General features: G+C 45.8%; 1 protein-coding gene and 1 pseudogene across 1 annotated transcript in view; both read right to left on the bottom strand.

Moving 5' to 3' along the window:
• Positions 1-1,815: 1,815 nt before the first annotated feature.
• Positions 1,816-13,731, bottom strand: part of LOC108178285 (T cell receptor alpha variable 8-3) — a 34,124-nt gene continuing 22,208 nt past the window's right edge. The window contains exons 4-5 of the transcript XR_016217969.1: positions 11,034-11,148; positions 1,816-2,009 (exon numbers count right to left, since the gene is read on the bottom strand). The gene's annotated coding sequence lies outside the window, so the exon portion shown is untranslated. The remainder of the gene's footprint in view (positions 2,010-11,033; positions 11,149-13,731) is intronic.
• On the bottom strand, positions 10,766-11,170 carry LOC149123040 (T cell receptor alpha variable 8-3 pseudogene; annotated as a pseudogene).

Here is a 13,731-nt window from a genome sequence, read left to right on the forward strand (position 1 = left end):
AAATGGCCGCTACAGCCTGAAGCCAGGAGCCAGGTGCTTCTTCTGGTCTCCCATGCAGGTGCAGGGCCCAAGGACTTGGGGCATCCTCCACTGCACTCCCGGGCCACAGCAGAGAGCTGGCCTGGAAGAGGGGCAACTGGGACAGAATCCAGCATCCCAACAGGGACTAGAACCTGGGGTGCCAGCGCTGCAGGCAGAGGATTAGCCTAGTGAGCCGCGGTGCAGACCTAGAATGTATGAATTATTATTTTTTTTTTCCTGACAGGCAGAGTGGACAGTGAGAGAGAGAGAGACAGAGAGAAAGGTCTTCCTTTTGCCATTGGTTCACCTTCCAATGGCCGCCCCGGCCGGCGTGCTGCGGCCGGCATACCGCACTGATCTGAAGCCGGGAGCCAGGTGCTTCTCCTGGTCTCCCATGGGGTGCAGGGCCCAAGCACTTGGGCCATCCTCCACTACACTCCCGGGCCACAGCAGAGAGCTGACCTGGAAGAGGGGCAACCGGGACAGAAACCGGCGCCCCGACCGGGAATAGAACCCGGTGTGCCAGCGCCGCAGGCAGAGGATTAGCCTATTGAGCCATGGCGCCGGCCAGAATGTATGAATTATTAAAAGTAAAACTACGTGCAGACTAAAATCCTCCTTGACAATCATTCCCAGTTCTGGTCTTTTCATTGTCCATCACCCAATTCATCCATTAGCCTATTTACTCATCTTAATCAGTTTGGAAGTGGTGTTTCCAGGTGCTTCACTCAAGATTTTTATACATACACCAAACATGAAACCAAAGATTGCATATATTTATTGTTTACTTAATGAAAATTATGGACTTATGCATATTTTTCTATAATTTGCTTTATAAACTCAATAATAGATCCCATATGCCATGTCCACAATACATATAGATCTTTCTACTGCATTGTATCATATTATGGATAGATTTCAGTTTCTATAACTTCATCTTTACTGATGAACACACTCTGTTATCTTTTTTTTTTAAGTTTTTATTTCTCTTCCACTTTTTTTAAAAAAAGATTTATTTATTTACTTTGAAAGTCAGAGTTATACATGGGAGGGGGAGGGGGAGGGGGAAGATGAGGGAGGTCTTCCATCTGCTGGTTCACTCCCCAACTGGCCACAATGAATGGAGCTGCACTGATCAGAAGCCAGGAGCCAGCAGCTTCCTCCAGGTTTTCCATGTGGGTGGAGGGGCTCCAGGGCTTGGGCCATCTTCTACTGCTTTCCCAGGCCTCAGCAGAGAGCTGGATTGGAAGAGGAGCAGCTGGGACATGAACTGGTGCTCATATGGGATGAAGGCACTGCAGGTGGTAGCTTAACCTACTATGCCACAGCACTGGCCCCTGTTGTTTTTTTTAAAAAAAAAAAAACATGAAATATGACACTTCAACAAGTCTTATAGTGCATTCCTCTTTATTCAAACAAGCCTATGATTGTCAGGGAACAGGGAAGAGGAGGAAATTCATAGGTAAAAATCATCGCAGCCAGAGGGAAAATCAAAGATGGAGGCTCTAAGGAAAAGGAGATGAATTCATGTTCTTCTTACTGTGTTGGATGGTTTCTTTCTTTCTTTATTGTTTTTCTTAATAAGCACTGGAACTTTAGTTTTTCTTCTCATTTTATAAATGCCCTCTGAAACTAGTGTCTTGGTGAATAACTGGTATGTGCTTTTATCTGATGAGCCACTGAGGTGATTCTAAATATAGATAATCAGCAAGAGGAAACGTACAACCAAAAAAGATATAAGAAACACAAGGAAAAAAATTTTTTAAAGATTTATTTATTTATTTGAAAGTCAGAGTTATACAGAGAGAGAAGGAGAGGCAGAGAGAGAGGTCTTCCATCCACAAGTTCACTCCCCAATTGGTCACAAAGCCTGGAGCTGCGCCGATTCGAAGCCAGGAGCCAGGAGCTTCTTCTGGATCTCCCACGTGGGTGCAGGGTCCAAGGACTTGGGCCATCTTCTACTGCTTTCCCAGGCCATAAGCAGAGAGCTGGATCAGAAATGGAGCAGCCAGGACTAGAACCGGAACCCATTTGGGATGCCGGCACTGCATGCAGTGGCTTTTACCTGGTATGCCACAGCGCTGGCTCCAGAAAAATGTTAAACAATAATTTTGGGCATGGCAAAAACTGTGTGTGTGTGTGTGTGTGTGTGTAATTTAAGGGAACTTGTCAAAGACCAGAAACTTTCCACTTTCTAAATCAGTAGAGAGAAAAAAGAAGTTTTTTTCAATGTACGGAATTCAGAAGGAAAACTAAAAGAATAAGACGAGAGCATTACAGGCAATGTCAAAATATTAGGAACTAATCAAAACATAAATTAAAGATTATCTGAATGAATCAAAATTTAACATCTTTGCTAAAGAGAAAAACCAAGAAAGCATATGAGAGAGGATTCTTCCTGCTGCCCTGAGCGTTAAAAATAAAACTCCACCCCTCCTCCACTAAACCCACCACACATATGCTAAGGGCTCCCTGACTCCCAGTTGAGGGTCATTGCTGTGGGATCCGTGCTCACACCCAGGACTGCACAGATCCTTTGTGTGGTTCTATTGAACGTGAGACTACACCAACAGAGCTGATCAAAACTCCTCTCTGATGAAAAAAAAATTCACCACACCCAACTTGGGTGTCACCTTGGGCACTGCCCTCACCCTGGAGCACTGAACAGAGCCCTGGCCACACCCAGCACATGCCTCGGGATATTCACTGAAAGAGCAGACACTCCACTAATCAACAGAGGCAAAGTCCAAAAGATAAAAGCCATCACAGGGGGAAAAAAACAGCAAATATCTCCACAAATGCCTAAAAATAAACACAGCAATTCAAGAAACAAGAAAAAGGAAAACAACAAGACAACATGATGTTGTGTTCCTCACAGGAACACAACACATCAGTACCAGAATGTGAAGATGAAAAGGTTGAATAAATGCCAGAAATGGAATCTGAAAACTTGATTGTAGGGTTACTTAGAAGTAATCAGAAGCAAATCCACAGATTAAAGAAATCCATACATGACATGAATGAAAATTTTCCCCATGAAATTCAGATTTTATGAGAAATCAAAATGAAATATTGGAAATGAAGGATTCAATAGATCAAATAAAAAAATGTGGTGGAAAGCCTTAAAACAGACTCCATGAGGAAAGAATATCCAAGTTAGAAGTAAATTAGAAAAATTAAAAATAGTGTTGGAGATATATGGGATATTATCAAATCACCCTACATACAGGTCTTAGGAGTTCCTGAAGGATGTCTGAAAAGAATGGATTTGATGGCCTATTTAGTGATGACCATGTTTCTGTGTTTCTGTGTGTAGCACATCCTTCAGCACATTTTGCTAAAGGTGTCTGACTGGCTCCTTCTCCCTACCTGTTGCTGGGTGCGTGCACCTGAGCTGCTGTGGTTGCCTCTGCTGACAAGATGGCGTCTGTCCCACCATCCACTGAGCGCGTTCACAAAAGCTGCCACCTACTTATGTCCAAGATGGCTCCTGCCTTCTCCCAGCCATTTGCAGGGTGCTCATGTGAAGAGATGGGGACAGAGAAATGTGCCCACCCTCTTGTTTTCCTCTGGGTGAGAGGGCGCCCTGTTCCTCTCAGGGCTCTGGGCCAGACTCAAAGGCAGTGTAGTCTGCTAGGCTCTCCTTCCAGCTATATCAGCAGTGGCACAGGCCACTGCGGACTGATCTCACCCAGCTCTCCAGAGCCGGCACTTTCTCCAGCTCAGGGCTGCTGGGGTGGTGTGTGCACCCGTGCTCATTGCTGCAACATCTGCACATTCCACACAGGTCCGCAGCTCTCTCCTCCTGCTGCAGACTCTCCACTGCAGCTTTCCCTCTGACTCTCCCCTGAGGATGCAGTTTCTCCACTGTTCTTGTTACTATTATCCTCTAGTCTAGAGCAGTCCATCCTGTCTATTCTGCCATCACAGATTCCTTTGATCTGTCAGCTGGGAGTGGGGAGGGATGAGGGAGGATGTTCTTTAGGTGTTTATGTTCCTTGGTGCACATGTACATCTGTTTCAATCCAGGAAGCAGAAGCCACATGGCAATTTAAACAAGAAAGACTTAATATAACAGTGATCTGCAGTAGCAAGAGAATGAAGAGTAAGAAAAAAGGAGAACTCTAAAGCACGCAGGATTGAGAGATGTAAGGTGTGGCCACTACTTCTATGGCTGGGATAGAACAATCAGGAAGAGACCCCAGGCCCATGCCCAAGGCTGGGACTCAGATTCGGTTGGAACATGTGTCGCTCCCCGTCTTCGTGGAGGAACGACACAGGACCCTGCGCTGTTCTTTCATCTGCTCGGCCCTCCCCGGGTTTGCTGCTGGTTCTTCCCGGGTTGGCTACCGACCCTTCCACCTCCGTGGAAGGGCGGTTCCCCCTAGCCACTTTCCCCACTTCCGCAGGAGAGCGGCACAGCGCCGGCTGGCTCTCTCAGAGGCTGCACAGGTGTTCCTTCAGATGTTCCCCTTAGATGTTCCTCGTGCATGTTGTCTCTCTCCTCCTTTATAGTCCTCTTCCACCAATCCCAACTCTGCTACCCACACGCCGAGTACGCTGCTCTTCTCCAATCAGGAGCAGGTCCTACAGTTTATTGGTTGAACTGGAGGCAGCTGTGTAGAAGCTGTTTCTCCCTTCTCAGCGCCATATTGTGGGAGAGCAGATGCATAGAATAAGTCTTAATTCCAGTAACTTAGTCTAGTCCGGGTTGCTCCCCCCAACATGCACCACTGTAACCCACTGGGTGAGTGAAGTCACTGAGGTACTGTACCATACAAGTGCGCACACCCTTTTTCACTTGCTGGAAAGCCATCCTCAGTACGTTAGGGAAAGCTGTTAACAAGGAAGTGTCTGTAAGGAGGCACTCTTCCACAAAACCAGCTAAAAATAGAAGCTACAAAACCACCAAGCAGTGCAGGAACTTGTTGCAAGTGCACTACATGAGCTCAGCACTGGAGAAGCCCTCCCTGCTGCAGGATGCTGTTGAAGACGCAGAAAGCAGCCCCATTTTTTCCTGTACCCTTTGCTGTCAGAGTTTAACATGGTCCAAATGGTAAAGGGCCAAGATTCATTTTCAGAGAACAGACAAAGGGTGAATTTGGAGCTGTTTCAATAACTCATCCACTCCCTTGAACTCCTCAGCTTTCACATGCAACCCTTTGCATGCGTTTGAAATGCATACAAAAAAATTTTGCACCCCTACCTATGTCAAGATGCAGATATCTTTCTTTCTTGGAGCCAGTGTTGTGGAGCAGGTTAAAGCCCTGGTCTGCAGCACCAGCATCCCATATGGGCACCGGTTTAAGTCCCAACTGCTCCACCTCTGATCCAGCTCCCTGCTAATGCAACTGAGAAAACAGCAGAGAATGCCCAAGTCTTTGGGACCCTGCATCCATATTTGAGACCCAGAAGAAGCTCCTAGTTCCTGGCTTTGGATCAGCTCAGCTCTGGCCATTGCAGCCATTTGGGGAGTGAACCAGTGGATAAAAGACCTCTCTCTCTATTTGTCTCCACCTCTCTCTATAACTCTTTCAAATAAATACAATAAATCTTTTTTTAAAATTTCTCATCTTTTTCCTAAAATGAAGAGATGCATGGAATCAGTGACTTCATCATTGATTACATAAAAAAACTCTTCAAATTCTTCATTGTCATTCTAAAAATTCTGGTAGCCATACATTAAATTATAAAATTAATTTCCAACAATTTGTCTATAAAATAGAAGTAGAGTCAGAAGAAGAAAATGCTTAGCACATACAAATAAACAAATGCATGTAACAAGCAAATAGAAAAGACACAAAGGCACACAGTCTTTGTTCCTGTGATTGGCCACCAGTGTGACTGGTACCTAGGGATCCTTCCTCTGTCCCTACTGTGTGTTGGCTCTCAGTCAATCCTCCAATGAGCTGGATGACATAACCTTTATTCTGAAGTGCCAATGAGCTATGGCCTGACCAGAGTCAACTCTATTTTGTCTCTGGATGACTTCTAGAGACTCTGTTTATCCTCTGCTTTTTCTAACCAGTCCCACAACTTCTATCTACTCGAAAACTAGCCTTGTAAAAATGTTGTCTGTGAGGACTATTTACATTCAGTGCTGGGAAAATGTGCTCAATGCCCTCCTACATAAGCATCACCTTTCTTGTTCTGACAACACTTGGCTTTGTAATTAACTCCCAACAGGATGAGTTTTTTGCCTTTATAAACTTACCCCTGAGCTCAATCAGGGCTGCATGATCTGGAGAGCACACATCCTCGTGCAGCCACCAGCTTTCAGAAATAGACTCCAGGGGCCAGCGCTGTGGCACAGTGGGTTATAGTCCTGGCCAGAAGCACCATATGGGCTTCCATATGGGCACTGGTTCTAGTCCTGGCTGCTCCTCTTCTGATCCAGTTCTATGCCATGGCCTGGGAAAGCAGTAGAGTATGGGCCCCTGCACCAACGTGGGACTGATGACACGGGACTGACGTGGGAGACCCGGAGAAAGCTCCTGGCTCCTGACTTCAAATCGGCTCAGCTTGGGCCATTGCAGCTATTTGAGGTGCTAACCAGTGGGTGGAAGACCTATCTCTATCTCTATCTCTATCTCTATCTCTATCTCTATCTCTATCTCTATCTCTCTCTGTAACTCTCTCAAATAAATAAAAATAAATCTTTTTTTTTTTTTTTTTTTTTTTTTTTTACAGGCAGAGTTAGACAGTGAGAGACAGAGAGAAAGGTCTTCCTTCTATTGGTTCACTCCCCTAATGGCTGCTACAGCCGGTGCTGCACTGATCCGAAGCCAGGAGCCGGGTGCTTCCTCCCGGTCTCCCATGCAGGTGCAGGGACCCAAGCACTTGGGCCATCCTCCGCTGCCCTCCCGGGCCGCAGCAGAGACATTGACTGGAAGAGGAGCAACCGGGCCAGAATCCAGCACCCCATCCAGGACTAGAACCCAGGGTGCCGGCGCCGCAGGCAGAGGATTAGCCAAGTGAACTATGGCACTGGACAAAATAAATCTTTTTTAAAGAGAGAGAGAGAGAGAGAGAGAAAGAAAGAAAGAAAGAAAGAAAGAAAGAAAGAAAGAAAGAAAGGAAGGAAGGAAGGAAGGAAGGAAGGAAGGAAGGAAGGAAGGAAGGAAGGAAGGAAGGAAGGAAGAAGGAAGGAAGGAAGGAAGGAAGGAAGGAAGGAAGGACAGACTCCATAATTCTGCCCTGAGATTTTGGTGTCTTCTGTAACTCGCTACTCCAAAATACAACAATTCCAGAAAGATCTGAGTCATCCATTGTCCTACCTCTTTGTGGCTGCTGTAGTTTTCAATTAAGCTTCACAATTGGACATGCAAGTTCTAAGAGCCTCCAAACGTATTTCTTGTTTTCATGACGTGAAAACACCACAATTTCCACTTCATAATTAGGATCAATTACTACCTCCCTTCAGTGGTGAAGGAATCCAAAATATCCTTGACATAATCTCATATCCATTAACTAAAACCAAGTCTGTGTCCACTTCTGGGAGAATCCTTCCCTTACAGATTAATATTTCCGAATTAATACAGTATAAAGCGACAGGATGGGAAGCTACAATCTTTTTTGTGGGTTATTAGGTGTAAAACGAGAGAAAATGATCCCACACCATTTTTTGATTCCTGGACTGATGTACTCAGCTATGTGGGAGATGTCAGTGTATAATGGTCTCCCAGCAAAGCACCTGCTGGATTCTGTGAAACAAAAGCCCATCCTCTCAGGATGTTTCTCCAGCTGTCACGGTAATTCAGGCTGCTGTACGTCACTCCATCTGTCAATTAGACTGGCTGTTTCTGGGTGATGAATATGTGGTGAGGTCAGGTGATTATATTGAAAATCAGGGGCCGGCACTATGGCGTAGCGGGTAAAGCTGCTGTCTGCAGTGCCAGCCTCACATATGGGCACCGGTTCGAGTCCTGGCTACTCCACTTCCGATCCAGCTGTCTGCTATGGTCTGGGATAGCAGCAGAAGGTGGCCCAAGTCCTTGAGTCCCTGCAACCGCATGGGAAGACCCAGAGGAAGCTCCCAGCTCCTGGCTTTGGATTGGAGCAGCTTCAGTTATTGCAGCCATCTGGGGAGTGAATCAGCAGATGGTAGACCTCAATCTCTCTCTCTCCCTGCCTCTGCCTCTCTGTAACTCTGACTTTCAAGTAAACAAATAAAGTCTTTTTTTTTTTTAAATCAGAGCTTCTGGAGAAAGTCAGAAGCATTAATTTCATTGGTAATGTAACTCAGGATTTCTACTTTTCTAATATAATTCTTTATTGTAGAGAATTCTCACATAATCATAAAAAAGTATTTAGGGGGGGAGAGTGGGCAGATTACTTTGATATCTTGGGCAGACTTGGAGTTGGGGCAGCTACACTCTGCTTCTGGTTCTTGGTGTAGAACTTACTTGTTCTTCAATAATAATCTTGAGTACGGAATCAAGATAAACTAGTTCTTCTCACACAAATCCGCAGAAAGTGTCTACCATAGCCCTTTTGGGCAATGTGGCTGAACTGATGTTAATAGCTGATTTGAAATTAGCCATCTTACTGAAAGTGGTCAAGGCTGTGCTCCAGCCTGGCGCCGTGGCTCACTAGGCTAATCCTCCGCCTGTGGCGCTGGCACCCTGGGTTCTAGTCCCAGTCAGGGCACTAGATTCTGTCCCAATTGCTCCTCTTCCAGTCCAGCTCTCTGCTGTGGCCCGGGAAGGCAGTGGATGATGGCCCAGGTGCTTGGGCCCTGCACCTGCATGGGAGACCAGAGGGAGGTGCCTGGCTCCTGGCTTCAGATTGGCGAAGCACGCCGGCCATAGCAGCCATTTGGGGGGTGAACCAATGGAAGGAAGACCTTTCTCTCTGTCTCTCTCTCTCTCACTGTCTGCCTGTCAAAAAAAAAAAAAAAAGAGAAAGAAAAAGAAAAAGAAAAGAAAGAAAGAAAAAGAAAAAACAAAAAGACTGTGCTCCAGAAGTTGAAAGGGAAGCAGAGTGAGAAATGGGGACACTGAAAGACCACTCATAGACCTATTCATAATTTGTGTCTTTACTACCTGTTTGTCCTTAAAACACCTTCAGCAATCACTGAAACACATATCATGATATCAGTCTGTCCTAAAAAGTACTGATAATCCCCTGGTTTGCTATTTAGCTCATGTCTACCATTTGCCACAATCTATCATGTCTACCATTGGCCACAATCTACTTTGACTCTCTATTTTTGGGCGGTTTACAGCAATTACGCTCATATATTTTAATGTGAGCCAAAGAGAAGCAGGAAATGGTTCTGTTCCTCCTCTCCCATTTGTTTTACTCCTTGGCCTCAGGTTCACAGAGGCATAAAACTTTGTATCCAGTACTTTTTTTATTAAGATTTTATTTATTTATTTGAGAGGTAGAGTTACAGACAGTGAGAGTGAGAAATAGAGAGAAAGGTCTACTGTCCGTTGGTTCACTCCCCAATGGCTGCAACGGTCATAGCTGCACCGATCTGAAGCCAGGAGCCAGAAGCTTCTTCTAGGTCTCCCATGTGGGTGCAGAGGCCCAAGGACTTAGGCCATCTTCTACCCCTTTCCCAGGCCATAGCAGAGAGCTGGATCGGAAGAGGAGCAGCCAGGACTAGAATCAGTGCCCATATGGGATGCCGGCGGTTCAGGCCAGGGCTTTAACCCTCCACAGAGCTGGCCCCCGCTCATATATTTTAATGTGAGCCAAAGAGCAGCAGGAAACAGTCCTTTTCTTCCTCTCCCATTTGTTTTACTCCAAGGCCTCAGGTTCACAAAAGCATAAAAGCTTTGTATCCAGTACTTTCTATACCAGACACAAGAAAGTCTTCCATTTCTACTGAGACCAGTGATTATTTATTTACTTCTTTATTTATTTATAAGACAGAGTAAGAGATACAGAAAGATGTCCTCTGTCTTCTGGTTTGCTCCCCAAATGACCACAACAGCCATGGCTGAGCCAAGCCAAAGCCAGGAGTTCAGAACTCCATCCTTGTCCCTCACGTGGGTGCTGGATTGGAAGCGGAGAAGCTGAGACTTGAGCCCAGACACTGCAGTATTGGATGCAGGCATCCAAACTGCAGTTCAGGCGTGGCACCTCAGTGTGCTGCCAGTTGCGATTCTTACCAGGATTTCTAGAAGATACTGTCATTACTGAACTCATCACACAGCTGATTACACAGTGTCAACATATAAAGATCAATGTTCAATATTCTAACAATGAAATCATAAGAACAGGATGAAAGCAATGAGAAAAAAAATCACTAGGTACAAAAAAAAGAGGATCACATCCACAAATTTCTTACGAAGATGTGCAGAATTTAAGATGCCAAAAGAGGAAACTATTTTCACAGCTGTAAAAAGGGTGTTTGGGGAAACACTAGTTAATGAATTCTAGATCTTCATTCTCTTTCTCTTCAGTAGCAGAGAATCATAAAATGATGACTAAAAACCCAGCCTCCCCTAGGCCCTGACCCACCATAACAGCCAACCTCTCCGGGCAGCCAAGCCCAGGTCAAGCCCTGTGCCGTGGTTATTACGTGGTTATTACGCGGTAAGAACCCCGTCTCCTCCCTCGTTCTGGAACGCTGACTCACTCCTTGGCTTTATGCAGGTTTTACAATGAGCAAGGAAGCTTCTGAAACCAAGTGTTTGAGACCTGGGGCACAGCAGAAACTGAATTGTACAGAAGTACCTGGGTCAGCCCAGCCCTTGTTAGCTCATTTGCAGAAATGTAACATGAAATTTTTTTAAAAAAACCACAGGAAGAGCTCCGGACTCAGATCTCCGCTCCTCGGAGGTTTGTGTCCGGCTCCCCCTGCAGGCCCAGGCGCTGTGGCAGTCACTGCGCAGAAGTACCGGGCCGCATCGCTCCCCTGCACTGAGGCTTTCCTCAGGTGGAAGGAAGACTCGCTCTTCTTAAACTCAGCCTCAAAGCCTCTGATGCCGGGAACCAAGGCATTCCCTGACAGGTACTTGAGGAGAAGCTGGGGGCCTTGGCCGGGGTGCTGGACGTACCAGAAGAGAGAAACAGACCCCCCATAGGAGTAGTTGCACCTCAGCTCCACAGCGGCTCCTTCAGACACAGCGACCTGCGCGTCGGGCTGGGTCACGGTCTGGGCTCTGGTGTCTCCTGGAAAAGCAATGCGGGCCATGAGCGCAGTGCCGGGTTCCCCGTGAAAAGTAAGCGTTTCCGGCCAGAACCTGTGGAAGCTGAGACCACAGAGAAACTTTACTCACTCAGGGCCCACTGGAGCCCTAGCACCGGGATGAGCACCAGGAGCATGGCCGAGGCGTGGAAACACTGCAGGCTCTTTCTGGAAGATCTCCCGAGAGCAGGCAGGAGAGTGGCCGCGGACAAGACCTTGGAAACAGGGGTCAGTTAGGATGCTCAAGCTCCTCTCTTAGATAAACGCAGAAACGCTGCTAAAATGAGGCTGGATGCTTTCTCACTTCAGATTCTCACCACTTGTCTGTAAAAGATCTCCCAGAGCTGCAGGGAGGAGGAGCTGAAGAAGGATGAGGGTCTTCTGCAGAAATGAGGCCTGGTGTCTGTGCAGCATCGCCCCCTGGAGGTCATGTGAGGAACCACGGGTCCTGCGGCCCTACAACTAGTTCTTAAGTTCCTCCTTTTTAAATAAAATATATCAAAATCGCTACCCAAGACGCTTCAAGCTTCCCAAGTTTATGCCAAAATATTAGTCTTAGAGTCCTTTAGAAAGGGGATACTAAGTAGAGATAAAGCGATATGTTATTTCATTGAGAAACCAGTTTGCAGAAAGTGTATTAGATTTCAGATCCAAATTCATTAGTTCTGGGATCAGAACTCAGGCTGAGCTTTGACTGCCTGGGGCTGCCATGGTGGTGATGGAGGAAGGTAGAGATATGTCCCTCCCCTGATGCTGTGCACCCACAGAGGTAAAAGTCAGGGCCCAAAAGATGAGAGAAATGTTTCTGTGTGACTAATGCAAGGTGTAACTCTGGGTGTGAGGCGCTTTCCCTACAGCTACAGGAAATACTCTAGGCCAGGGTAAACACAGAGTCATATGTTGTTACTTATTTGTTTTGAAAGGACTCACAATCTGATTTTACTTTTTCTTTGCTTCTTCTTTTTTAAGGTAGAATTACAGAGAGTGAGGAAGAGACAGAGAGACAGAGATCTTCCACCTACTGGTTCACTCCCCAAATGGCTTCAATAGTCAGGGCTGGGCCAGACCGAAGCCACAATACTGGTATTTCCTGTGGGTCTCCCATGTGGGTGGCAGTAATTCGGCCTAAGTAATTTGGTCATCATCCATTGCCTTCCCAGGTGCATTGGCAGGGAAATGGATCGGAAGTGCAGCAGCCGGAACATGAACCAATGCTCATACGGCATGCTGACATCATGGGTGGAAGACTAACCTGCTGTGCCATGATGCCAACACCTTGTTTAAGTTTTAAAAGGATCACTCCAAGCACAGGAAAACAGACTGAAACTGGGCAAGGAGAGAATCCAGAAGGTGGGCTCGGAGGTTCTGAAATGCTTCAAGCAAGGTAGTGGGGGCTTCAACTAAGATGGCAGCAACACAGGTGGTAAGAAGTAAAGAGTCAGGATAAATGTAGAAGGCTGAGCCACGGTAATTTTTTCCTTTATTTTCTTTTATTTTTAATATGTATACTTTCTGAAGACTTACAGAACAGTTTTAAGGGTTCTATTGAAATATACAGTGACTTGTATAATTAAACCTTTTGAAGTGTTCAGTGCTTGTTGACGTTTCATGGAGTAAATATCACCACAATTGATTAGAAAACATGTTCATCAGCACAGGGAGAAACCCAGAGCCCGTCAACAGTCACTCTTCTTTCTCTCTCATCCACTCCTGGCACCTACACAACTGGAAATATAGGTAAATTAAAAATCAGCGTCTGGGGCCGGAGCTGTGGCATAGCAGATAAAGCCACTGCCTGCAGTGCCGGCATCCCTTATGGTGCTGGCTCAAGTCCCGGCTGCTCCATTTCCAATCCAGCTCTCTGTTGTGGCCTGGGGAAGCCAGTAGAGGAAGGCCCAAGTCCTTGGGTCCCTGCACTCGTGTGGGAGACCCGGAAGAAGCTCCTGGCTCCTGGCTTCGGATTTTCGCAGCTTCAGCCGTTGCAGCCATCTGGGGAGTGAACCAGCAGATAGAAGACCTCTCTCTCTCTCTCTCTCTCTCTCTCTCTCTCTCTGCCTCTCCTTCTCTGTGTGTAACTCTGACTTTCAAGTAAATAAATAAATCTTTAAAAAAAATCAATGTCTTCATAAATTTCCCCATTCTGGACATTGTATGTAAATAGGTTCACATGGCATGTGGTCTTCTCAGGATGGATTTTCAAAGTTCATGCTGGAATATATATCAGTGTGTTATTCCTTTTCACTGCTGAATAGTGTTGTGCCGTAATGATACACTGAATTGTATTGTTTCATTCATCAATTGGTGGACATTGGGTTATTTCCACCTTTAGGTATTATGATTAATGCTGATGTGAACATTTGTGTACAACACTTTATGTGGACATATGTTTCTATTTCCCTTTCATATATTTCCTACAAGTAGGTTTTCTGTTTTCCAAAGAAGCTGCAGCATTTTACTTTGTCACCGACAACACATATGGATTCCAATTTCTTCACATCTTTGCCAATATGTGCTGTACCCTTGTTATCTTTTATATTATCTATCTTGATAAGTATGAAGTGGTGTTT

This window comes from Oryctolagus cuniculus, chromosome 12 (assembly GCF_051225735.1).
Source record: "Oryctolagus cuniculus isolate XC-2025 breed Fujian yellow rabbit chromosome 12, ASM5122573v1, whole genome shotgun sequence".
NCBI lineage: Eukaryota > Metazoa > Chordata > Mammalia > Lagomorpha > Leporidae > Oryctolagus > Oryctolagus cuniculus.